The sequence below is a fragment of the Saccopteryx leptura genome, chromosome 3, assembly GCF_036850995.1.
Source record: "Saccopteryx leptura isolate mSacLep1 chromosome 3, mSacLep1_pri_phased_curated, whole genome shotgun sequence".
NCBI classification, from domain to species: Eukaryota; Metazoa; Chordata; class Mammalia; order Chiroptera; family Emballonuridae; genus Saccopteryx; species Saccopteryx leptura.
Window position 1 is genome coordinate 180,817,696 of NC_089505.1, and position 26,290 is coordinate 180,843,985.

The 26,290-nt window shown below is 40.1% G+C and overlaps 1 protein-coding gene across 9 annotated transcripts in view; it reads left to right on the forward strand.

The window, feature by feature from the left end:
* FARS2 (phenylalanyl-tRNA synthetase 2, mitochondrial) overlaps positions 1 to 26,290 on the forward strand; it is a 659,092-nt gene that overhangs the window by 408,014 nt on the left and 224,788 nt on the right. The gene's annotated exons all lie outside the window — the stretch shown is intronic.

Consider the following 26,290-nt stretch of genomic DNA (forward strand, 5'->3'; position numbering starts at 1 on the left):
ATGGCTCTGGTTGCAATAGAGCAACTGCCCAGATGGGCAGAGCATCGCCCCTTGGTGGGCGTGCCGGGTGGATGCCGGTTGGGCGTATGCGGGAGTCTGTCTGACTGCCTCCCTGTTTCCAACTTCAGAAAAAAATACAAAAAAACCCCCAAAAAACATGAATTTGAAAAGAGGTTTTATATAGAGGTCCATAAATACCCCACAGGAGTTCATAAACCTTCAGAAATTATATGCGGGAAAAAAAGATTTATCAAGCTCATTAGTCTAAGCAGAGAACCAGTTTGGGCTTTGTTAATGACTATTTTATTATTATGAAATATTGATCTTTATATCTGATCATACTTTTAAAGTTTAGTTTTTCTGACACTAATATAGACATTGGCTTTCTTATGATTAGTGTTTGTAATGTGTACCTTTTTCTACATTTTACTGTCACTGTGTCTATTAAAAGTGTATCTCTTATAAAACAGCATTAAGTTGAGTCCTTTTTTTTAACTCATATTTAATTTGAGTGTTGAATAAATCTTATATCTAATATAATTATGTGAGATATTCTTGGGCTTAATTCTATTATCTATCCTTTTTTTTCCCCCTATTTCTCCCTTTTATTTATTTCTTTATTTGGAAATTGCAGTTTTTAGAGGGAGATGTTTGTTTTTATATTCCATTTTAGTACTCTTACTGTTATTTAGTTTCACCATTTTGTATTTTTTTTTTCTTGTTTTTTTTTTTTTTTTTTTTTTTTTTTTGTATTTTTCTGAAGCTGGAAATGGGGAGAGACAGACAGACTCTCGCATGCGCCCGACCGGGATCCACCCAGCACGCCCACCAGGGGCAACGCTCTTCCCACCAGGGGGCGATGCTCTACCCCTCCGGGGCATCGCTCTGCCGCAACCAGAGCCACTCTAGTGCCTGGGGCAGAGGCCAAGGAGCCATCCCCAGCGCCCGGGCCATCTTTGCTCCAATGGAGCCTTGGCTGCGGGAGGGGAAGAGAGAGACAGAGAGGAAGGGGGGGGTGGAGAAGCAAATGGGCACTTCTCCTATGTGCCCTGGCCGGGAATCGAACCCGGGTCCCCCGCACGCCAGGCCGACGCTCTACCGTTGAGCCAACCGGCCAGGGCCCATTTTGTATTATTTTTAAGTGGTTATTCTAGATTATAATATGCATTGTTAATTCAGCTCACTTTGCCATGAGTAACTATTACACAAATTCAATTAACAACCTTACAATAGTGTAATTCTTTTTATGCCTCCTTTTTATTTGTATTATCATCTTATTTTATTTCTTCATATATTTTAACCCCATCATATATTGCTCTATTTGTTTCATATAGGCAATTGTCTTTTAAAGAAATTTATAACTATATTGTTCTGTATTTCCTTGTAAGTCTGCTCCACACTGACTATTCCTTTCTTCTGACCTTAATTTAAGCAGTGTTCATTTCCCATAAATCTGAAGCACTTTTAATAGTTGTTGTAATACAACATGACTTCTTTTCAGCATTGTTTTATCTAGAAACGCCTTTATTTTTTAAGAATATTTTCACTGAATATAGGTGTCTAGGTGGCCAATTTTTATGATTATTTTTTTTCCTTTCAGCTCGTTAAAGATGGCCTTTCACTGCCTTTATCTTCCACTTTGGTGTTCAGCAGTATGACCTATGTATAATTTTCTGTCTGTTACCCAGCTTGTGTTGCATTGTCTTTCAACTGCCATGGAAAATTCTCATCTACTATCCAGCTTCCAACAGTTCTACTCCATGTTTAAAAAAATTTTTCAGACTGCAACTTTATGTATGTCAGACCATTTGGTATTATTCCATAGAACTCATATTCAAGTTTGTTTGTTTTTTATTTTTTGTATTTTTTTTTTTTTTGTATTTTTTTTTTGTATTTTTTCTGAAGTTGGAAACAGGGAGGCAGTCAGACAGACTCTGGCATGCGCCCGACCAGGATCCACCCGGCATGCCCACCAGAGGGTGATGCTCTGCCCATCTGGGGTGTTGCTCTATTGCAACCAGGGCCATTCTAGCACCTGAGGCAGAGGCCATGGAGCTATCCTCAGCGCCTGGGCCAACTTTGCTCATGGAGCCTTGGCTGTGAGAGGGGAAGAGAAAGACAAAGAGCTTCCTCTTTGGAAGTGGAAAGGGGGAGGGGTGAAGAAGCAGATGGATGCTTCTCCTGTGTGCCCTGGCAGGGAATCGAACCCAGGACTCCTGCACGTCAGGCCGACGCTCTACCACTGAGCCAACAGGCCAGGGCGTTGTTTTTTTTTTTGTTTGTTTGTTTTTTTAATCATTGATTGTTTTCACTCTGTGCTTTATTTTGGACAGTTTTTATTTTTTTTATCTCCGTTTACTAACCTTTCCTATTGTGTCCAGTTAACCATTAAGCCTGTCCAGTGAATTAATCATTCCAGATGTTGTACTTCTCAATTCTACCATTTCTACTTGTTTTCATTTAAGTGTTTTTATTACTCTGATGAAATTCTCCATGTTCTCACCCATTTTGTACATTTTTCCTTAAATTCTTTAGCATATTCATAATAGTTATTTTCAAGTCCTCTATTTTAGGCATTTAATTATTTATTATTTTTGTATTCTTTATTCTTCTTATGGGTCACACTTTTTGCGTTTTCACTTGTCTTACTTTTAAAATTATGTTTAAAAAAATACAGAAGCTGAGGTAGATAATGTTTTTTCTCAGAAAGCTTTACCCTTTCTCCTGTCAGACAACCAAGGAGATTAGGCCAGATCTCTTATTTCTAGTCAGGAGCTGGTTTTCACATCTGGTTTGTTGAGATGGTGAGATCTGGCCCTGCAGCAGTTTTGGAACTGTGCACGTGAGGTTATCAGATCTCTCTCTCGGCTTTCCACTCAGTTGGTAGCTCCTTCCACACTAGTACTTGCTAAGCAAAAATATTATGAAGAATGGGCTTGCAGTGCGGGCTGTCTCTCCATTTTCCAATTTGCCACACCAGCCAGTGATTGGCTGATAAAAGTTTGGCTCATTTCTCCTTATTCCCGCGAATTTTCTTTACCAAGAGCATGCTTGCCCTCCTGACTGTTCAGGCCCCAGTGGTGAAAGCAGCCCTGATGTCTGTTCACCCTGGAAGAGCTCATCTCCCTTCAGAGTTCCATTTGTTTAGACTGATCTCTTCAATATCTTATATGACTAATACTATTGATATTTTTTTAATTTATTGGTTTTTTTCATTATTATAGTGGGACTGAATTTTTATTTTTACAACCTTTTGCATCTTAACCGAAAGTGGGCCTCTTATCAGTATAATATTTTGTTTTTATTTTAATAGTCTTCTTTTTGTTTTTAATTCTCATCTCTTTCACCCCTTCTTCTTTGGCCACCATCAGCTTATTCTTCATGTCTGTGTGCCTGTTTCTAGTTTGCTTTGTGTTTTAGATTCCACATATAAGTGAAATCATATGGTATTTGTCGTTCTCTGTCTGACTTGTTTCAAGACTGGAACTTCCTATCATTAATTTAATTTTTTAGTTTCATCTTTAATGGCCTTTTAAAATATCCCATTTTTAAAAATGTAAACTATTTATTTTTAATCTAGTACCAGGTCCTCCTAGGTAAATTTAGAATAATACTTCATCTAAATAATCAAAAGTAAAACCCAGCTAAGTATCTAAGTTTTTCTCATTTAATTTTTTATTTAATGTCATTTGTGTAATCGTCAAACATGGATGGGACAGCAGCCAGCACAGCACAAAGCAGTGTGCCCTGCAGTGTGCTGGGCAGTGTGGGTGAGGAGCATGCTGCTGCCACACGTTAGTGGCTGAAGTCCAGTTTTCACTGTACTCACATTGCCTTCTCTTAGGAGACACAGAGATCTTTAGGAATAGACTATGGGTCTCTTGTATGAAGTATCATTTTAAAAATCTTTTCTGCCTTCAAAGTTGAAAATCAGTGCACTGTTCTATAATTTATATAGTTGCTCTTGTATAATAAACTTAAAGACTTCTGGCAGGACAGTTCAGCTTTGATTGCTGAAAAAAGTATATATCTGCAAAATACTTTGTCATTTGTAGGTCACAGAAAGCCATTTCCTAATTATTCACTTATACTATAATTAGTGTCTATTAATTATATTTTTGGTTAGTTTCCTATTACTGATTTAACAAATTACCACAATCCTAGCAGTTTAAAGTATGTCTTTATCATCTTACGGTTGTAGAGCTCACAAATTCAAAACCAGTCTGACCGGCTCAAGTCAAGGTATCAACAGACGGGGTCCTTTGGGAGGTGCTCAAGGAGAATCCATGCCCTGCCTTTGCCAGTTTCTTTTTTTTTTTTTTGTATTTTTTCGAAGCTGGAAACCGGGAGGCAGTCAGACAGACTCCCGCATGCGCCCGACCAGGATCCACCCGGTATGCCCACCAGGGGGTGATGCTCTGCCCATCTGGGGCGTTGCTCTGCCGCAATCAGAGCCATTCTAGCGCCTGAGGCAGAGGCCACAGAGTCATCCTCAGCGCCCAGGCAAACTTTGCTCCAGTGGAGCCTTGGCTGCGGGAGGGGAAGAGAGAGACAGAGAGGAAGGAGAGGGGGAGGGGTGGAGAAGCAGATGGGTGCTTCTCCTGTGTGCCCTGGCCAGGAATCAAACCCGGGACTCCTGCACGCCAGGCTGACGCTCCACCACTGAGCCAAGGGCTGTCCTTGTTCCTTGCAAAGAGCTCTGCCTTTTTTCTTCTCTTTCCTTCTGTGTCACATCACCTTCCCCCTGAATTTTTTTCTCCCTCTTACAAGGCCTCTTGTTATTACATGGAACCCACCAAGATAATTCAAAATAATCTTGACATCTCAAGATCCTTTCTTCACTGCATCTGTGAAATTCTTTTTGAATGTAAGGTCATATGTTTATAGGTTCTAGGGATTAGGACATAGGTACCATTGGGAAGCCATTATTCAGCCTATCACACGTACCTTTATATATTCATTTTCATCATGGCACATTGCTTGCCTTCAGATATAACAGAACAGATTTTGTTATTAGTTATAAGTGATATAGATAGTATGAAAATGTTGGCGAGTTTTAACTATTGTGGTCATGGTTATGTATATGAGGGTAATAAGAGACTCATTTTGTCACTTAAGTGTTGGCCTGTCTTAAGAAGAATAGTTAACATGATTATAATACTATGCAGACTCTTCCCCAGAGTGGAGGGGAGGGAACCAGTGTTGGGGAAAAGGTCTGCCAGCAACTGTGCGCTGTGGCGTCCCTGGCTTGGACATCCTGGGTGCCGTTTGGGATCGTATTGTGTGGGACTGGCAGGAGGCAGAAATTTCTCTTCTCTCATCTCCTTCAGTGCCTCTTAGACTGCTTCAGGCTCTCTTGGCTTCTCTGGGATCTTCCTCTGCGTAGTCTCCGTGGTCTTGTAATTCCATCCAGTTAGCTGTGATGGCCCTCTTCTAGGTGCTAGTTGATTTATTTCACCCAAGGCCTCATCTTTGCCATTCTCTCCTAAATACCTTGAAGACTACTGTTTAAATGTAATAAGTAGGAAACTCAAGTTATAGTGTGATTTTGATTCTTGGCTTTTTTTTTTTTTTTTTTGTCTTCAATACTTGTTTTTTGTGGCTCTCTTTACCCAACCTGAATCAGTGCTTGAAATAAGTGAATGAGCAAGCTGGTGTCTTTATCATCCAAGCGTTGTCTTATTCTGTACAAGAGATATGTGTCCCCTGCTCCAGCTCCCCCAGCTGGGCTCATTCTGTGCTCTTGTGTATATGTCTGCCACCTCCCACAAAGTAAAATTCACTGTCAGTGCATTAAATTGACTATTCAATAATCTAACATTTGTTAATTTTTTAAATGTTCTTTAAACAGTTCTGAATTGTGAATCAATAGTCTTACACAGAATAATACTTGTTATTGATAATTACATATTAATCAACATTGTCAATTTTATTCACATATTTTACCTAAAAGTTATTAATTCTCTATGTGGCTATAGTTGCTCACAAAGTTAATCCCCATTTGATGAAGTAATTCATGAGTGATGACTTTTATCTTTCTTCCCAGGGAAGGAGTTTCTGCTGGCTGTCTTTTGTGGACATAGACTATATTTATTCCTAACTCTGGATAACATCACAAATCCTTTCACTGCAGCAGGAATAGATGAGAATGGTTGGCTAGTGACCTGTACACCTGTCATGTCAAACCCTATGCAAGATCACAGTCATCATCACTAGTGATTAGCACTCATTTAAGCCTTACTCTGTGTTTAGCATTGTGCTAAATGCTCTACTTGCCTTAACTCAGCCCTCTTTACAACCCTCTGAGTTTAGTTACTATTACTCTCTCCATTTTACAGATGAGGAGATGGTAGCTGATTGGTCACTGGGCAGTAGCACAGTCTTTTTATTCAGGGCTTCGAAGAGCCATTTACTGAAGTTTTGAGTATAAAATACTGATTATTCAGAACTAAAGGTTTTAAATTTTTCTGACAAGTCCAAAGATAAGCATATAATTTATAGAAAACAAGGCACTGAGTTTAAATTATCTAATTTATGAACTTCCTGGTAACAAGTTATCTGTATTATGCTTCTCAAACTGTAATGTACAGATTAACCACATAAAGACTTATTAAAATTCAGAGTCTGTTAAAATTCAGAGTATGCTCAATGGGGGCCTGAGATTCTGTACTTATAACAAATTCCTAGGTAACACTGATACTGTTGGTCCATGGACCACACTTCAAATATACATAATGATGGACAGAATCATCTTATGTGTCAAAGCTCTGTTATCTCATCTGTAAAATGAGATGATAAATGAAGGAGTCTGCCCAAGTGATTACAGTCACTTTCTCCTCTTTGCACGGTGAACTTCAGTTTGCCATAACCATCACTATAAGCAGGTCTATCATTTGTGATACCTTTTGCACTAATCTCAAAAGTGTTTTCTTTCTTCTTGTCCTATATTTTGTTACCATGAATTTCAGACTGCAGTACTTTGGATTTTATGAACTTCCTAAGCTGTTCCTTCCTCTTCCTTTCTTTTCTTCTTTCTTCCTTAATTTCTTTTTGCTTATTCATTCACTCGTTCTTTTCTATTTGACAGTGTGACGGGACTGTGGAAATAAAGCCATATGGTTTAAATACATGTTTAAAAATTCAGCTTAAGTCAGAGATGGTTTTGTATACTTTAGGTAATTTGTGAAGAGAAAGTATTAATATTTAAATTAGAAATAAATAGAACTAGAGATGATGAAAGATGGGACTGAAAGCACAGAGAATTTGGTGGGCATCTTCAGGGCAGTAACTGTAAAAGGTTCTTATATCAATCGTTCATCTCTGAGGTCAGTCATGGATAGACTCCCCAGGGGAAACTGTCAGGGTTGATCCTTGCTCTGCCTGTAGTACCCTTCATCAGCAGTGAGTGCTGTGTTATATGAGGACTGGGAGTTTCTCAAGACCAGGGTTGGTCCAGGGCTGATCATTTTTCTTATTTTATGTCTTCTGGCAATCATAGTTCAGTGCATTATACATTTTATACATTCATTTGTTTAGTACCTTATAACACTTGCCATTTGTTGTGTAATATGTCCAAGTCACTGAACTACATACTTTGCCTATCTTGTAGCTTCCATTCATCGCAATCCACTGGGGTAGGCAGTATAAACCCATTTTATATATGATGAAACTGAGGCTTGGAACCACTCCAGAGAGCTTCTAATAATGAGCTAGCAAACTGTTAGACTGATGTGCTGTTCTGGAGTCAGTAACATGAAAATGAAAGTTCCTGACTTTAAGTTATTTTCTTCAAATCTACATTTATCAAGAGATAATTGTAAAATAATAGGGAGATACCATGATGGAGCAATACATAGGGTAAATCTAGAATTTTGCTGATACTGAGCGATGCATGTGGTGGAGGCAAATTTTTCTTCTTTTTTTTAATCCTTTATTTGCTAGTGAATTTTCTAAGCTCTTCCATGTTCGTCCAGAATTGTACAGTGGTACCTTGAGATATGAGCATACCAATATCCAAATTTTTTAAGATATGAGCTACGACACAGTCCATATTTTTGTTTAAGATCTGAGTTAAATTCCAAGATACAGCCCTGGCTGGTTGGCTCGGTGGTAGAGCGTTGGCCTGGCATGCAGAAGTCCCGGGTTCGATTCCCAGCCAGGGCACACAGGAGAAGCGCCCATATGCTTCTCCACCCCTTCCCCTCTCCTTCCTCTCTGTCTCTCTCTTCCCCTCCTGCAGCCGAGGCTCCATTGGAGCAAAGATGGCCCGGGCGCTGGGGATGGCTCTATGGCCTCTGCCTCAGGCGCTAGAGTGGCTCTGGTCGCAACAGAGCGACGCCCCGGATGGGCAGAGCATCGTCCCCTGGTGGGCAGAGCGTCAGCCCCTGGTGGGCATGCCAGGTGGATCCCGGTCGGGCGCATGCGGGAGTCTGTTTGACTGTCTCCCCATTTCCAGCTTTAGAAAAATACAAAAATAATAATAATAATAAAAATAAATAAATAAAATAAATTCCGAGATACAAGTCATGATTTAGGAAGCTGCCACTAGTTAATGCGTTGGTGCACGGGTCCAGTATCGGCAGCAAAACACCAGCATCTTGTTCTGTCTTGTGTTACCCGCAGAATCAAGTCGAATCTTGTGCTCTGTATTTGTTCTTACATCATTTTTGCATTATTTACTAAGTTTTTCTGTGTGCTATCATGGGGCCGAAGAAAGTGAGTGTAAAGGACAGTGGTGAGAAGAAGAAGAGAATGATGTCAATAGAAGTAAAGCAAGAAATAATAGAAAACATGAGTGTGGTGTACGAGTGATTGAACTGGCAAGGCTGTACAACCACAATACATCTACAATTTGTGCCATCCTTAAACAGAAGGATGCCATCAAAAGCACAAATCCAGTGAAAGGAACTATAATTCTGTCCCAATTAAGGACAAATATCCATGAAGAAATGGAGAAGCTTCTGCTGGTGTGGGTGAAAGAGAAAGGAGCTGGCAGGAGACACAGTGACGGAGACTGTAATATGCAAAAAGGCACATATTATTTATGGTGACTTGAAGAAGATAGAACCATCAACCTCAAAAGAGGCAGCAGAAGATACGTTTAAGGCTAGTCATGGCTGGTTTGAAAATTTCCAGAAGAGATATGGCATCCAGTCATTGGTGAGGCATGGTGAAGCTGAGAGTGCTGACGTTAAGGCAGCTGAGGAGTACATTGCACATTTTGCTGCGCTTATTGCAAAGAAAGGCTACATCCCCCAACAAGTGTTCAACTGTGACAAAACAGGATTGTTTTTGGAAAAAAATGCCCTGGAGGACTTTCATCACCGCAGGGGAGAAGAAGCTACCAGTCCATAAACCCATGAAGGACCATCTGACCCTTGCATTGTGTGCAAATGCTAGCGGTGACTATAAAGTAAAGCCACTGCTAGTGTATCGTTCTGAAAATCCTCAAGCCTGTAAGACTCACAAGATTCTTAAAGAAAAACTGCAGCTTATGTGGCACGCCAATGCCACATGGTTACATGGGCATGGGTTACGTGGCAGTTTTTTATTGAATGAGTAAATCTCGTCTTTGGTCCCAGGGTGAAGAAATATCTTCAAGAAAATAAACTCCGATGAAAGCATTACTAATCCTTGATAATGCTTTAGCCCACCCACCTGGTCTTGAAGATGACATTCTCGATGAGTTTAAATTTGTGAAAGTCCTTACCTCCCACCCAACACAACTTCAGTCTTGCAACCTATGGATCAGCAGGTCATTTCCAACTTTAAAAAGCTTTACACAAAGCACTTGTTCTGCCGCTGCTTTGAGGTGACTGAGAATACAATTCTAACCCTTCAAGAGTTTTGGAAAGATCACTACAACATCGTGATATGTTTACACATTATTGACTTGGCATGGCAAGAGGTTTCAAGAAGAACCTTGAATTTGGCATGGAAAAAGTTGTGGCCTGATGTTGTTGCAGACAGGGACTTCGAAGGATTTGAACCAGATACCGAGACTGAGGTAGAAGCATTGGAGGAGATTGTGTCCCTCGGAAAGTCAATGGGTCTGGAGGTAGATGAGGGTGACGTAAACGAGCTCGTCAAGGAACATGACGAGGAACTCTCAACTGAGGAGTTGAAGGAGCTATAGATGATGCAACATATGGAGCTTCTGCAAGAGATTAGTAATGAGGAGTAGGTAGAGTCGGTGGAAGTGATTTCTACAAGTGAAATTAAAGACATGCTGGCAATGTGGGAGAAGCTTTCAAGTTTCATTGAAAAGAAACACCCAGAAAAAGTTTCAATTGATCATGCTTCAGCACTTTTTAATGACACTTGTTTGTCACATTTCCATAACATTTTAAAAGGCAGGCAAAAGCAAACCTCTTTGGAAAGATTTTTATTCAAAAGTCCTGCAAGTGAAAGTGCCAAAAGTGCAGCCAAAAAGGCAAAAACAGGTGATGATTAAATGATAAATACGTAATATTAAGCTTGGGTTAAGTTTAAAGTTAAGAAAGTGCATTTTTCAGTGGTAGAGCGTTGGCCTGGCATGCGGGAATCCCAGGTTCGATTCCCGGCCAGGGCACACAGTAGAAGCGCCCACCTGCTTCTTTACGCCTCCCCCTCTCCTTCCTCTCTGTCTCTCTCTTCCCCTCCTGCAGCCAAGGCTCCATTGGAGCAAAGATGGGCCGGGCACTGAGGATGGCTCTGTGGCCTCTGCCTCAGGCGCTAGAATGGCTCTGGATGTGATAGAGCGATGCCCCAGAGGGGCAGAGCATCGCCTCCTGGTGGGCATGCTGGGTGGATCCTGGTCAGGCACATGCAGGAGTCTGTCTGACTGCCTCCCCGTTTCCAGCTTCAGAAAAAAGAAAAAAAAAGTGCATTTTTTTACAATTAAGTTTTTGTGGTTTCATTTTAAGAAAGTGCAGTTTTAGTTTTGTTTAAAGTAAAGAAAATGCAGTTTTAGTTTACATTTAGTGTTAAGAAAGTGCAGTTTTAGTTTACGTGTGTACAGTGCCTGCATCCCTTCCTCCCTCTCTTCTCCTCCACCATTCACCTCTGTTAGCTGCACTCATCAGTCTCCAAGGTAAGAATACAGTACTAAATAACACTTTTTTCTTTCATTTCATATATTTTGTTATGCATTGGTAAAGTATACATGTGTGTTTCTTAATTAAAAACATGTCTTTTTTCATAATTTAGGGTGGTTTGGAGATGTTTCACAGGGCTGAGATGGATAAACTCTATTTCAGTTATTTTAAATGGGAGAAATTTGTTTGATATACGAGTTGACTGACTTACGAGTTCAGTTACAGAACGAATTAAACTTGTATCTCAAGGTACCACTGTATTAGAACTTGAGCCGTTGATCACATGGCTTGGAGTAGCTCCTAGATATTGTTTTCATTAGCATAAATCTTGTCTGATAGAAATTTAATGCAGGATTATTCTATTCTTGTTATCATCATTCTATTCCCAAATAAATTCAGCTATGAGAATCCTATCAGCTTCACTGCAATGCAATGAAGTTAACATATGAATCTTACTTCTTTTTCCCCACTATTTCCATGTGGATATTTCCCATCTCACACAAAAAAAGGAAATAAGTATTTTTATTTTGCTGGAAAATGGATGTTTATCCCAGAAGAAACTAATAGAAAGAAGCAGAGGAAGAAGTAGGGAAGACGACCAACTCTAAAACCCTTTATCTATGCTCTGTAATCGTCGTTGACTGCCAAGTGAGGAGAGACACAGTGAGCAAGAGAATGGACCGGTTTATGTTGGGAATCATTGTGGTGCTTTTATGGAAAGCACTCATAACTGGGCCTATTACACCGTAAGCATTTCATCCATGTTAATGATTATTCACACTTCTACCACCACCACTGCTCTTACTGTCAGTGCCATCACTGTGACATCTACTAAACTTTCACTGTTCCGAGCACAGCACACACAGTCTCCATGTTCCCAGGTCCTGCATGCTCGCACTGTCAGTCTTCAGCTTTCTTTGCTAATGCCGGTGCTGTGTAAACCCAGCCCTATGATGCTAGGACATTTCTTTGATCCATGGTATAGTTAGAGTCCCATGGATTGTGCCCCCATATTAGAGCCTCTTTCATCAGAGGCCTGCGGGTTTATGACTGTTTTGTATTTTGTGAAAGCAGACGGTCTATGATATATTTACGTATCTACAGAATTGCTACCACAAATTTCTCCCTGGTTTAAGGTACTTTTTTTTAAATAAGGAGGTCCTTAGCTTCTACCTCCACAGCTTTTCTGTAGTGTAGATTGGAAGGATATGTATTATGTGACCTTTATATGTACATACATTCAATGCCCATATTACATTTCCTTGGCTATTAACTTTATGGAAATGCACAATAACTTTCTATTTATAGACAACACATTAAACCATAAATCTTGCCAACATCTATAAAATTTGACAAATTATAAGTATTATATTTTAAGAATCATCTACCTGACTAGAAGAGGTTTTGGTATTCTTATCTCTGGAATTACAGGCATATATTAATACTACAGAATCATCAAAACCAGGTGTTAATAGGTGATGGATCATAAAAATAAAAGTTATAATTTTGCTAATCATTTCATAATAGGTATATCAAACCATCATGTTGTATAATATAAATAGATACAACTTTGACTTGTCAGTTATACCTCCATAAAGCTGGGGAGAAAAAGTTATAGTTTTGAAAGGATATCATCAGAATAACGACCAGACACTTAAAAAGAGTTCTGAAGGTCCTGCTGTGGGAAGAAAAAACATGTCAATTAAGCAACGATAGGTAAGTCAATGACAGTTTTTCCAGGTGTGATTATGGGAAGTAATTCTTACAAGATAACAATAGAGGTGCTTTTTGGTTAACGAAAAAAGACCAAACTCAGATGGCTTAAATAAGAACAAAATGTCAGGAAGCCCGAATGGCGCCAGGGCTCTAAAACCCTGAGCATGTTTCCCTTCAGGCTTGAAGATGGCAGCAGGGTGATCAAGCATCACCTCCTACAACAAGGTCCAAAGCAGAGTAGTGCCTTGTTTCCTTCATCAAGTGTGGGGAAGCATTTCCCAGAAGTCCTCAGCAGGCTGTCTTTACATCTCATTTTCGAGATAGTTGAAATTAGCCTAGTGTTTTCTGATCTTTATACTGAGCTTTTATCAGTAAGACTTAGGCTTTTGCATTGTTTTACCCCCAACAATGCCAGATGTGTTCAATTAGGTCCTGAAGGCAAAGCTGTCTCTTCTTTTGTGTGTATGTGTGACAGAGACAGAGAGAGAGGCACAGATAGGGACAGACAGGCAAGAAAGGAGAGATGAGAAGCATCAGTTCTTTGTTGCGCACCTTAGTTGTTCATTGATTACTTTCTCATATGTGTCTTGACTGGGGAGCTACAGCAGACTGAGTGACCCCTTGCTTGAACCAGCGACCTTGAGCTTCAAGCCAGAGACCTTTGGGCTCAAGCCAGTGACCTTGGGGTCATGCCTATGATCCAACACTCAAGACAGTGACCCTGCGCTCAAGCCACTGAGCCCACACTCAAGCAGGTGACCTCAAGGTTTCTAAACTGAGTCCTTTGTTTTCTAGTCCAACACGCTATCCACTGCGCCTCTGATCAGGCAAAGTGTCTCTTCTAACTGTACATTTTATGAACAATCACTTATGAAATGGGATGATGGGGCTACTAGAATAGTTATTCCACTCTAAAATTTTTTACCTTCTACTGTCTTCTGCTGGAAATCATACATTAGAATTTGCTTCCTTTAGTTTAATGCTTTGATCTCTAGTCAAATGTAAAATAGTCCTTATGCCTAGAACTGGCCATGCCTACTTTCTTAGGACAACTGGATGGTATTCTTAGATTGTATGTGGCTATGAGCATTTTTTTCCTCTGAAATTGAGGATAGAAATTAGAATTGTCATGGCATCTCCAGCCAAGTTTACTCTAGCAAAGGGCCAAAATACTAACCTCAGGATTACTTACGTTAGGAATGAGATCCTCAAAGTTATCAAAAATCACGATGTTGATTAGAGCCAATACAAATGGAAAATTCAAGGTTTATATTCATGATCTGGTGGCCAATTTAATTAATATGATTTAACATACTATATTCTTAGTCTAGACAGGTCAATGTCATTGTTGTGTGTCTTTAAATTGACCTCATCCTGTACAAGGGGAAAAATGGCTCTCTCCACTGTGTCGTTAGAGGTGTGCACTGCTTCTTCACACCAAGGCTGAGAGGAGGAGTTGGGTTCATGGCAGTTAGGACGTGAAGCCAGCCTGTGTGTAGACGGAGAATGAGAATCGGTTTGCAGTGGCATTATTGTCCAGCTTTTTGAATGGTACATTTGTGTAGGCCTTTTGTATGCATAATCTTGTGATCTTGAAAATGAAGAATGGTTAAAGTAAGCAGTAATTTATATAGTGGGATAGCTTAATTATTCTTCCTATCACTTGGCTAAGTAATGAATCAAATGTTTTTTCTCAGTAAGAGGGGAGAATTTGTTTTCTAAAGGGCCTTCCTATGAGATTTATAAATTACAAGATAGGCTATAATTCACTACCATCAGGTAGGGAATTATAAATAGATGACCCCTGTGCAGTCCATTTGGCAGAGTTTGAACACCATGTTAATTGGTGTTTGCATACAAAGTAGCTATTTTATATTTATTTTTATTCACTTGTAAAATTATGAAATATTTTAAACATGCATACATGTATTCCTTGACTTGGATTTGCTAACAAATTATGGATCTTTTTTCCTCCAGCCAGCTGTCTACCTCTATCAAATATGGTAGGATTTTACCACAGGCTCTTTTAAAAGCATTAGAAATGCAAGTGACAGGCCCCGGCTGGTTGGCTCAGTGGTAGAGTGTCAGCCCAGTGTGTGGATGTCCCAGGTTCGATTCCCAGCCAGGGCACACAGGAGAAGAGCTCATCTGCTTCTTCACCCTTCCCCTTCCCCTTTCTATCTCTCTATCTTCCCCTTCCACAGCCAAAGCTCCACTGGAGCAAAGTTGTCCTAGGCGCTTAGGATGGCTCCATGGCCTCTGCCTCAGGTGCTAGAATGGCTCCAACTGCAGTGGAGCAATGCTCCGGATGGGCAGAGCATTGCCCCCTAGTGGGCATGCTGGGTGGATCCTGGTCGGGCGCATGTGGGAGTCTGTCTCTCTGCCTCCCCACTTCTCACTTCAGAAAAATAAAAAAAGGAAGAAGAAAAAGAAAAGAGGAAATGCAAGTGACAAACCTAGGCCTCCCTGATGACATTCTCCTTCCTGCTTTCCTCCCCAGAGGTGACCCCTAACTTCAGTTTGATGCTTACCATTCTCATGTTATTTGTATATATCCCAAAACAATTTGTAGGGTTGCTTCAAGGTGTATATTAAATAGCCAGAATAGTTAAAAAATATAAATTCAAGAATTTTATGAGAAGTTTGATGAGGAGATCCTAAAATTAATATGAAAATACAGAGGGCCAGGAATAGGCAAATAACTAAGTTGAAAGATTTGCTTAATTGTTCGGATATGCAGAGGTTGCCAGTTCGATCCTAGGTCAGGGCACATACAGAAACAGATTGATGTTTCTTTCTCTTTCTCTTTCTCTTTCTCTTTCTCTTTCTCTTTCTCTTTCTCTTTCTCTTTCTCTTTCTCTTTCTCTTCCTCTTTCTCTTTCTCTTCCTCTTCCTCTTCCTCTTCCTCTTCCTCTTTCTCTTTCTCCTTCTTCCTCTCTCTCTAAAAATCAATTTAAAAAAAAAGATTTTCTTAATTTTATGTCCTTTAAAAGCTACAATAGTTGGGAGCATGTAGAACAGATGCAGGATAGACACATAGGCCCACGGAATGCAAAAGGAGCCCAGAAACCCACCTCCATGCTATGCCAGACTTACAGCACCTGCTCTGGGGAACGGAGAGGCAAGAGAGCCTTCTGTGCCCGCAGAGGAGGGGTAGCTGAGTATCCATATGGGAAAAATGAAATGCTATTCTGAGTATTCAGAAGTGAGTTCAAGGGTATTTGTAGATCTAAACTTGAAAGCCAATTTATTCTGACTTTGATAAAGTCATTTTACGATGAATGATTCTTTGATTCTTATTGGAGTAAATTGAATTGGGGAGATAGAACTAAATGAACTATGATAATGTAGAATTAAAACTTAATTAAATGTCTGATCTTGGAAATTTTGAAATTAGTACTTAAAAGTGGTTGCTGTAGGTTTTTTGTAAAGCCTTTTATCAAATTAGGCATGTTTTCTTCTATTTCTGGTTTGCTAAGAGTTTTTATCATAAATGACTTAATATTGATCAGGCCCTTCCATATATTTTGAGATGATCTCATTATTTGGCTTTATTCTGTTAATATAGTGACATATAGTGATTGCTTTTTGCATTAACATACCTTGATTGAAATATATATATATATATATATATATATATATATATATTTTTTTTTTTTTGTATTTTTCTGAAGCTGGAAACAGGGAGAGACAGTCAGACAGACTCCCACATGCGCCCGACCGGGATCCACCCGGCACGCCCACCAGGGGCGACGCTCTACCCACCAGGGGGCGATGCTCTGCCGCGACCAGAGCCACTCTAGCACCTGGGGCAGAGGCCAAGGAGCCATCCCCAGCGCCCGGGCCATCTTTGCTCCAATGGAGCCTTGGCTGCAGGAGGGGAAGAGAGAGACAGAGAGAAAGGAGGGGGGGGGTGGAGAAGCAAATGGGCACTTCTCCTATGTGCCCTGTCCGGGAATCGAACCCAGGTCCCCCGCACGCCAGGCCGACGTTCTACCGCTGAGCCAACCAGCCAGGGCTTGAAATATATTATTTTTTATATACGTATTTCTAGATTTGATTTGAAGATATTTAGGATTGATGTTAAGATTATGCTGTCCTCATAAAACTAATTTGGAAGTATTTCTTTTTTCTGTTCTCTGAGAGACTATTTTAAAGATTGGCATTATTTCTTTCTCGAGTTATTGATCAAATTTACCAGTGAAGTCTTCTGGGCCTGGAGTTTCCTTTACAGGAAGTTTAAAACCATAGATTAAAATTTTCTGTAGTTATTAGACTATACAGATTTTGTTTTCTTTACTGTTGGTTTTAATGAATTGCATTTTTTTTCTAGGAGTTTGTCCATTTCATCTAACTTTCAAATGTATTGGCATGATGTTGTTTATAATATTGTCTTACATTGACATTTTAAAAAATGATTTTTAAAACTTTTTAATTAGTCAATAACTAAGCACATTTATTAATACTTTGTGCTCTCCATTTTTATATACTAAACTTTCTTTTAGAGTTTGCTTTTTAAATATCCTTTGAATATTTTTAATGTGAGGGATTATAAGTGATATACTCTTTTGGTCTTTGTATATGTCTAAAAAAGCATTTATGTTCTAATTTTTGAATGATAATTTAGTGGGGTATAAAATTCTAGAAAGGCAGTCATTCTCCTGAAGCATTGAATATACTACTTCTTGCCTTTGTTTTTGAGAAGTCTGATGTTAACCGAATTGCTATTTCTTTGTAGATAATGATGTCTTTTCTCTTGGGTAATGTGAAGTCCTCCAATTTTACTATGATCCATCTTGGTGTGGATTTATCTTTATTTATCCTGCTTAGTACTCAAAGGGTACTTTTGTTCAACTCTGGCAGAGGGGACATTAATATGGATAAGTGCTTTGATAAAGGTAGCCCATGGAAGTTTGTACTGAGCGGGAGACAATCAAGCCAATAATGGGGTAGAGGGGAGCCAGGACACAGGCCAGGAAGCACGATCCTGCCATAATCTGTGGTTCTGTTTAGGGTGTTTATAGGGGAGTGTTCTGAGCTGGAGGGGGAAGTGTGGACAAGAGCAAATTATAGGACAGAAGGTTAGAGTTCGGATATTATCTGGAAGGCAGCTAGAAAGACAATGAATGTCACTCAGATTTTCATTTTAGATCCCAGTTCTGGTGATATGAAAGACAGTGGGGACCACGAGACTTGGAGTCCACTCTAGGCCTCATATAGGGTCTGGGGAAGAACTGACAGGAGACTAAAGAGAGCAGAACTAGAAAAACTAGAAGTTAGGTTTTGGGACCAAGACAGTTTAGGTGACAAAACTGAAAGGTCTTGGAGCCTGGTGTCAGCAGAAATAAAATGACTGTATAGCTTATCATCTTCGCAGAGATAGGCTCCCTCTGAGAGGTGGAAGTACCTGCACATGCACACCTGGGCAAACTGGGTATTTCAACTCTTCAGGCAAAGGTAAGTGAGAAAGAGAATGATTCCCAGGTGTCTGGCTTTCAGGGCTGGATGGATGGGAAACAAGAGTAAAAAACAGATTTGGAGAATTTATATAAGTGGAAAAATTTAAGCTTAGGGCTCATGGATGTCACCTTTGCGTGATGTTTTGTGGTTGTCTTCACCATTGTTTTGTGTATTGTTTCATGTATTTTGCTTGTCATGGGCAAGTCCTCAGATGAGTGGATGGTAGCAGGTGGGAGCCGTGACAAGTGATATCTCAGGCCAAGGCAGAGACTGGAAATCGGAACAGGGCTATTCATTTTAGAGGACGAGTCAAAGCTGAGCTCTGAGAAGGTGGTCCAGGCAGGGTAAAGCTGGGGTATGCATGTCATTGCCAAACAAGATGTGGTGGTGAGCAGGGACCAGGGTTGCTGTTAATGAACTGTTTGAAGAGGACAGCATGCAAGGACCAACAGATGAGAGTTGGGTGAAGCTTCCTGCAGACCAGAGGGCCACATGAGCAGAAGTGGGGTGGGGAAAGGCGAGGGGGGCAGGGTCAGACACACAGTCTTTGTTGCCTGCTCAGCTCAGTGCATTGGCTGATGTGGCTCCTTGGAGCTGCTATGACTCTTGAACCTTGCCTAAGGACTGTTAGATAAATGCCAGTCATTGTTGAAGGCTAATGTCACATTATTACTGAGAAGAGAGAGAGAGAAATCACAGTTATTTTAAGCTTTTAGAGATCTCTTCTTCAGGAATGATTCTGTATGATAGTTAGGAAAAAAAATTTTTTTTTGACCAAAGACTATAAAATGAAAGGAAAAGTTAGAATAAAATATTCTAGTAAATGCTATCCACATTTTGAATATTTGAAAGTTTCCTGATTTGTTTATTTTGTTGGAAATGTAAGGAAATGAGAGGAGAGGATGATACTGAAAGTTGGCTTGTGTTATTGTTTAAAACTTCGACAGTCCTGAATATGATATACTTGTATTTTAGTGGAATGATGAAAACTGTAAGCTCTTTTTTCACTTTTATGGACTTCAATTTGCATCTTTAGCATGTATTACCATAATTTTGCATCTTCTAAAGGTAATTCAGTTGCCTTCTCAGACATGCAGATTTCTAGTTTTATAGGGTTTTTTTCTTCTCATGGTTTCCTAATTATCACCTTATTAGCTACACGCCTGCTGCACAGAAAATGGTATTGTGCCATTTAACCTTTTAAAAGGAAAAAGAGAGAATGGGCAGCACACTTTGTTAATGGCTCATTCAGCCTCAAAAGAAGTCTCTGATTGTGAAACCTTGGCGTGCCTGCCGAAGGGGGGAACCAGGTTATTTAAGAGGTTCTAGAAGTAGAAAAGGAAAGGTGATTGACAGGTCCTGGGATCAGGGAGGACGTCTGCACTGTCACTTGCAGGTGTGCATTTCCAGTTTCAGCGACAGAGATCAAGCCTGGTGAATAAACTGTTCTCTCCACCAGTTTCTGTACATATCCCTGTAGAAGAAGCACTTCCATTACTAAGGCACTCTGAAATAATTCTTCTTTATCATCGCATCATTGATCACCTTTTGTTCCTAGTATAGAAGAAATAGAATCACTGGCTATGTGATTTTTATGTATGTTTCTCATGAAGACATGGTAACACTTAAATGGTTATTTATTTATTTTAGTTACTCTTACATACTGTATCTTTTAAAGGCAACTATGTAATCATTAGTATAGAAACAGAAGTTGGGCACTGAAGCAATGAGATAGAGCCTCAAACATTATTTGTTGACTAGTTTATTGTAATGAGGAAAACCTATAGGAATGTGTAAAACCGTGGGTGGTGGACTTGCATTAATATATATAAACACATATTGATATCATTTTGATCTTACTTAATTCATGCCTCTTTGGTGACATAGGGGTGTAATACCTTCATTTAAAAGTGATTTAGATGCTTGCACAGCTATTAAAGAATAATAGGTAATTTAATGGAAAAGATTGTTAGATCCTATTTGAAAGCATTCTCACAGTCATGTGCATAGAGAATCCTGCCCTCTAGAGCAAGAGAAGTTGAGACACCATGAGGCCTTGGTTAGAATTCTCCAAGTTTGGCCTTTCAGAGATGACTTGGATCAGGAGCCTTCAGGTTAGGCCTCTTCCCACCCCTCTTGCCGTCATCATCTGGTCACTACATTGCCTAGTGGCTCTGGCGATGGCTGGGTTTTCCCTCCATCAGCCTGGGAGCAATTTCTGTAAACCAGACAAAAGCATTTCTACTTGACTCCACAAATCAACTTCACAGCCACACCTAGGTCATCCAGCCACTGTTCTTCAAGTCCTCTCTCCCAGCACAGCCCTCCGTTCTGCCCCTTCGACCTCCACATGTTCATCAAACCCTCTCTCCAGCTTCCTCTTCACCCTCTCTCCTGCCCAGTCTGTGGGTCTGCCTGCATTTCCCAGGCCGCATTCTTGCCCCATCAGGTCCAGACCGAGCCCGTGGTCAAGGGCTTCCATATTCTCTCACCAGCACGCTCCCTCCCCTCCCTCCTTTATTCCTGCCAGCTTACATAGTCAAGCCCTTTTCTATGTTAACTCCCAAATTCCTCTTTCCTGTTTGAATGTGTTGTTCCCGTGTTGAATATGCCTAAATAGAATTAGCATGGCTGAGCTGATTGACCCCTCTACAAATGAATGATTTCTGATGGGGGTCTCTAGATTTGTGCCACAGCCTCCCTCACCCCCAACCTTAAACAAATAACCTCCTCTTGTCCCTGGAAAAAGCTAACATCTCCTCTCTTCCTTCTTTTACACTCCTGAGTTTTTTAATACTTCTCTGCCAATCCCGGATCTCCCCCATCAGAATCTTTAGGGATGGGATCTAGAAATCTGCTTCTTAGCATGTTCCCAGCGATGCTTGGGAAGCTTACTTAGCATGTGGAGCCTCTAGCAACCACTGTTAAAATAACAACCTCTGACTCTGGTTCTTCCCATTTCCAGCCATCATCCACATTTGATGTTACTGTCTTGTTTTAACACTTTCAATAGTCCCCACTGCAAAAAGAATGGCTCTTGAACTCCTTAGCTTGTTAGTCAAGTTTTTGTACATTAATTGTCCATTCTTAGTCTGTCTCCTGCCCTTGTCTCCCTCCTCTCCTCCTTCTGACAGTCATGTAGGACTTTAGCTCTCTGAAGTCAATTATTTATTGGTTCAGTGATTTCATAACTTTTTGTTGAGTCTGTTATGACCCAGGCTCTGGACTCAGCTGTTTAGTTTGTGTCTAACTAAACAGTCCCTGCTCACCCTGTGATTCCCATCATGCCTCTGCTCCACTGCTTCTTTTCAAAAGACCCTGCCCTCCCCATCTCTCTCACGGGAAATGATAACCAACTTTTATGGAATGTTTACCATGGACCCATTGGTGCTATTATCTCGATGCGCCCCTATGCAGACACTTGCAGCTTAGAGTTTCAGGGCCAAGAGAAGCAGACCTCGGATTTGGAACCCTGTCCTGACTGGAGCTTGACTTTTCTTCTCGGTGCTCCACTGCCCCTGCTCCCAGCACAGCAGTCATTTCCTCCACTCTACAGTCCTCCCAGCCCTACACCCTCCCTCCCCACCTTTATTTTACTGTTTCCACAAAATGCTTTGTTTACTCAACAAACATTCGACAAGAACATAAGTGCCTTTTCCACACTAGGCTTAATTATAGCACTTTCCAAGTATTACGTTGGTTGATTATTTTCTCTCTGGCTCTGGGCATAGGAGACTCCTAAATCCACTGGGAAGTTGTATTCTGTCTGCCTCAGAATACAACAGTTGTATTCTGTCTGCTCAGAGCTGGTGCTCTCCATAACACAGGCACAATGTGCGGATCAAAGCAACAGTTCATAATGTTTAGTGAATGATATCAATGAAGCAGAGCATTTCCTATACGTAGTCTGTGCCTAGAAGTATTTGCTAACTAAAATCTTGGTGAAATAGGAGAATATTTAGCCAGCTATACTGTAAAGGCTGACACACTTTTTACAGAGACTCTTTAATTAGCAGCATTTGTGTTTAAATGATGAACATGCTAATTACATATGCTTCTCAGCTACTTTATTAGAATCATTAGGAGAGTATCTTCAGAAAAATAGAGCTAATGTAGGGAGCAATAATATTTGTAATGCTAGAAGATTGAGAACAACCTAGACCTCCATGTAGATGAGATTGGTTAAATTAGTTGTAGAACACTTGTAAAAGTAATGTTATATTGCAGTGCAAAAGAATAAGATAGCTCTGTGTGTAAAATGAAAAACAGTAGCTGTAAATTTGGATTTAGAAAATAATAAAAATATATACCATCTGCAGAAAACCCCTAGAAGAATAACAAGAAACTCTTAATAGTGTTTGCATTTGGGGAGGGGTAAGTGACTAGAGGTCTAGGTTGGGGGAGACATCATTTTTATATCATAACCCTTATAACATTTGATTTATTTGCTATGTGTATATGTTGTATTTTTGGCTGTTTTATACTTGTGATTTTTTTTTGTAACTTTTAACTTTTATATAAATTCAAACTTATAGAAAAGTTACAAAAATAGTGCCAGGAACACTCAAATACCCTTTATGAAGATTAGGGGTGTGTGTCTGTGTGTGTACAGTTGATTCTCATTATTTGTAGTAGTAAGGTTCTATAAACTTGCCCTGAATGCTGAATGCCAAACAAAATGTTCAGACTCTGATTACATTTTCATTAGCCAATTAGTGCATAATCTTGTTTTAGGTGTATTTCTGTTTAAGACACCTGTTTAATATATACTTGATTCATTAATGTTAAACTCATGGCCAACAACGCTATAGCTCATGCCTGTATAAAGCTTATCTAAAACAGAGATTTTCTACATTAGGCACACCACAGCCTTCTTGCACTTAAGAACACTAGACAGCACTTGGGGACAATTTTAAGTATAAAAATTGGTGGCTAAATATCTAAGCCACCAACACAAAGCACAAAAATAGGAAAAACATGGAATTAAGTAGACTTTAAAAAGGATGTTTGGTCCTGGCCAGTGGCAAGGTCACCTGGGGTCGCCAGCTTGAGCCTGGGTTCACCAGCTAGAGCCCAGGGTTGCTGGTCCCAAAGTCACTGGCTGGATCCTCAGGGCTGGATCCTGGGGTCACTGGCCAATCTTGAGGTTGCCCACTCAATCCCAAGGGTATTAGGTTGGCCCCCAGGGTTGCCAGTTGGAGATCCTGTTCAAGGCACATTCGAGAAGCAATCAATGGCACAACTAAGTGAAACAACGAGTTGATGTTTCTCTCTATCTCTCTCTCTTCTCTCTCAACATGTTTGCAGTATGAGAGCTGAAACAAGAAGCCGGAGCATTGCCTTGTTGAACATCCGTAGATATTTTGCTACCCAGCTTATGTCTGTAAATGACTGTGAAAATGCCAAGGGTATTGATTTAGGGGTTACAAATATGTTTTAGGGAGCAAACAATTTTCCAAATACAGAATCTGTGAATAATAAGTATTGAATATATATATATTATATGTATCTTTTATGAGACACATAATGAGTATTATATATAGTATTTATGATATAAGTAGATATACATATATGTACCTCCTCCTAATATTTGAGATCACGTAGCACTCACATGCTCTTTCCTCCTAAATACTTTAACATGTATTTTCTTATTAATTAATTAATTTATTTTTAATCTTTTCCAAAAAATTTATTGAATTTATCAGGGTGACATTGATAAAATTATATAGGTTTCAGGTGCACAATTCTATAATACAGCATCTGTATATTGTATTGTGTGCTCATCACCCCAAGTCAAGTCTCCTTCCATCACCACTTATCCTTCCTTCACTCTCTTCTACCTCCTCTGCTCCTCTTTCCTTCTGGTAATTACCATACTGCTATCTGTGTCTAAGAGTATTTTTGTTTATTTTTTTGCTTAATCCCTTCACCTATTTCACTCAGCACCACAACACAATGACAGCTGTCAGCCTCTTTCTATCTATGAATGTATTCTTTGTTAGTTTGTTCATAGTACTTGTCTTTCTCTGACTAGCTTATTTCACTTAGCATAATGCTCTCCAGGTCTATCCATGCTGTCACAAAAGGTAGATTTCCTTCTTTTTTACGGTGAAGTATTATTTCACTGTGTAAATGCACCAAAACTTTTTCATCCACTCATCCACTAATGGGCACTTGGGCTGCTTCCCAATCTTGACTATTGTAAATAATGCTGCAATGAACAGAGGGGAGCATATATTCTTTCAACTGAGTCCTTTGGATTTCTTTGAATATATTTCAGGAAGTAGAGTTGCATAAAGAAGTTCCACTAAATCTATAGGGAAGCAAGACCACAGAACCCCTTTGCTAATCATAGATTCAGAAAGCAGGTTATACTAGTACGGAGCAGTCGCTTTAGAAGAAAAAAAAATAAATTTATTGCCATTGTATCTTTCAAAGAGTCTTTTTGCAGCCACTAATCTTAGTTGCTGTTTCCTGAAATCTGATAACACCTCTATTCCATTTAGATAAGAATGAATGGGGGTTAGGTCCTCTGGTGGCAGCCCAGCTCCCTCTTCCTCAACACGTTTGCTTCTAGCTTCCTAGAGCAAGTCCTCAGCCAGTGTCCAGCACCCTGCTCACTGACGGCCCCCCTCTTCCCCGGGTCAGTGCAGGCCATGGCCTGTTCTCACTGGCCAAGGCTGGAGATCCACCACCTGGGTTGGGAATTCTGGACTGGTGGGAATGTGGTCAAACAAATCCCTACACAGCACTTGGCTGGTCTGTCACTGCATGTGTAGTGGCCATGAAAAAATACATGAGCACAGGGTGTGTGGGGGGTTGTCAGGGGAAGTGGACGCTCTTTAATAGGGAGGTACAGAGATAAACAAACAAAATAGTGGCCTCTGGAGCCAGACCGCCTTAATAGATCCCAGCTCTACCACTTACTGTGTGTAAGATTGCTCTGGGCTGGTTTCCTCACCTATAACATGGGGATAATATTAATTCCTATTTATAGGATAATTTTGAAAGAATCAATCAATTTAAATATATATAAAATCCCTAGCTCAGTGCTCAATGTTTTAGTAAGCTTAACTATGATAGCTGTAATGTCCATGTCAGTATATTAAATAATGTATTTAAATGAGTATTTTAAGTGCTATGTATAAAACCGTCTCTTCTTACTGTGTTAGGAGTTACTATATCTACTTTAGGGTAAGAATGAATGTACCAAAATTATTTATTTTTACAGTTCTTACTTTATACCAGAATGACTTTGTCCACCAAAATGAAATACAGATTTTAATGCCTCTTCTCTGGGTTCAGCAGAAGGACCAAGTTGTTTTCCTCCCAAACCAATGTGTTTCTTTTTTTTTTTTTTTAAGTGGGAGGAGGGAAGATAGGATGCGCTCTGACTGGAATCTACCTCATGCACTCTGACTGGAATCCACCTGGCAAACCCTGTCTGGGCCAATACTCAAATCAACTGAGCTATTTTTAGCACCTGAGGGTGATGTGCTCAGACCAACTGAGCTATCATCAGCACCTGGGGCCAATACTCAAACCAATTGAGCCATTGTTTGTGGGAGGGGAAGAGAGACAGAAAGAGGAGAGTGAGGGGGAGAGAAACAGATGGTCGCTTCTCTTGTGTGTCCTGACTGAGAATCAAACGCGGGACATCCATACACCGGCTGACACTCCATCCACTGACCCAACTAGCCAAGGCCCATTTGAACATTCTTTCATCCTGTGTGAAGGTTGTGTGCCCCTGATAGTCTGTGAGCAGCACTTTGTGCCTTATTGAGTTACTGGGTAATTTCTCTATGGTTATTTCTGTTACGTATACAGAGAAGTAGTAACCACCATGGCAGCATTGTTTCTCATTGATAAATCAGACTAACATATACCTGAAAAGCTACTTAAAAATAAAATAGCATTTTTTAATATTGCCTGCCCATTTGAGATCAAATACTTATCTTTTCTTTCTTTCTCTTCTTTTTATTCCCTGTTGTTGGTTTTATCTACTTTTTCTTTGTCAGAACATAGGGCCCATAGAAAGA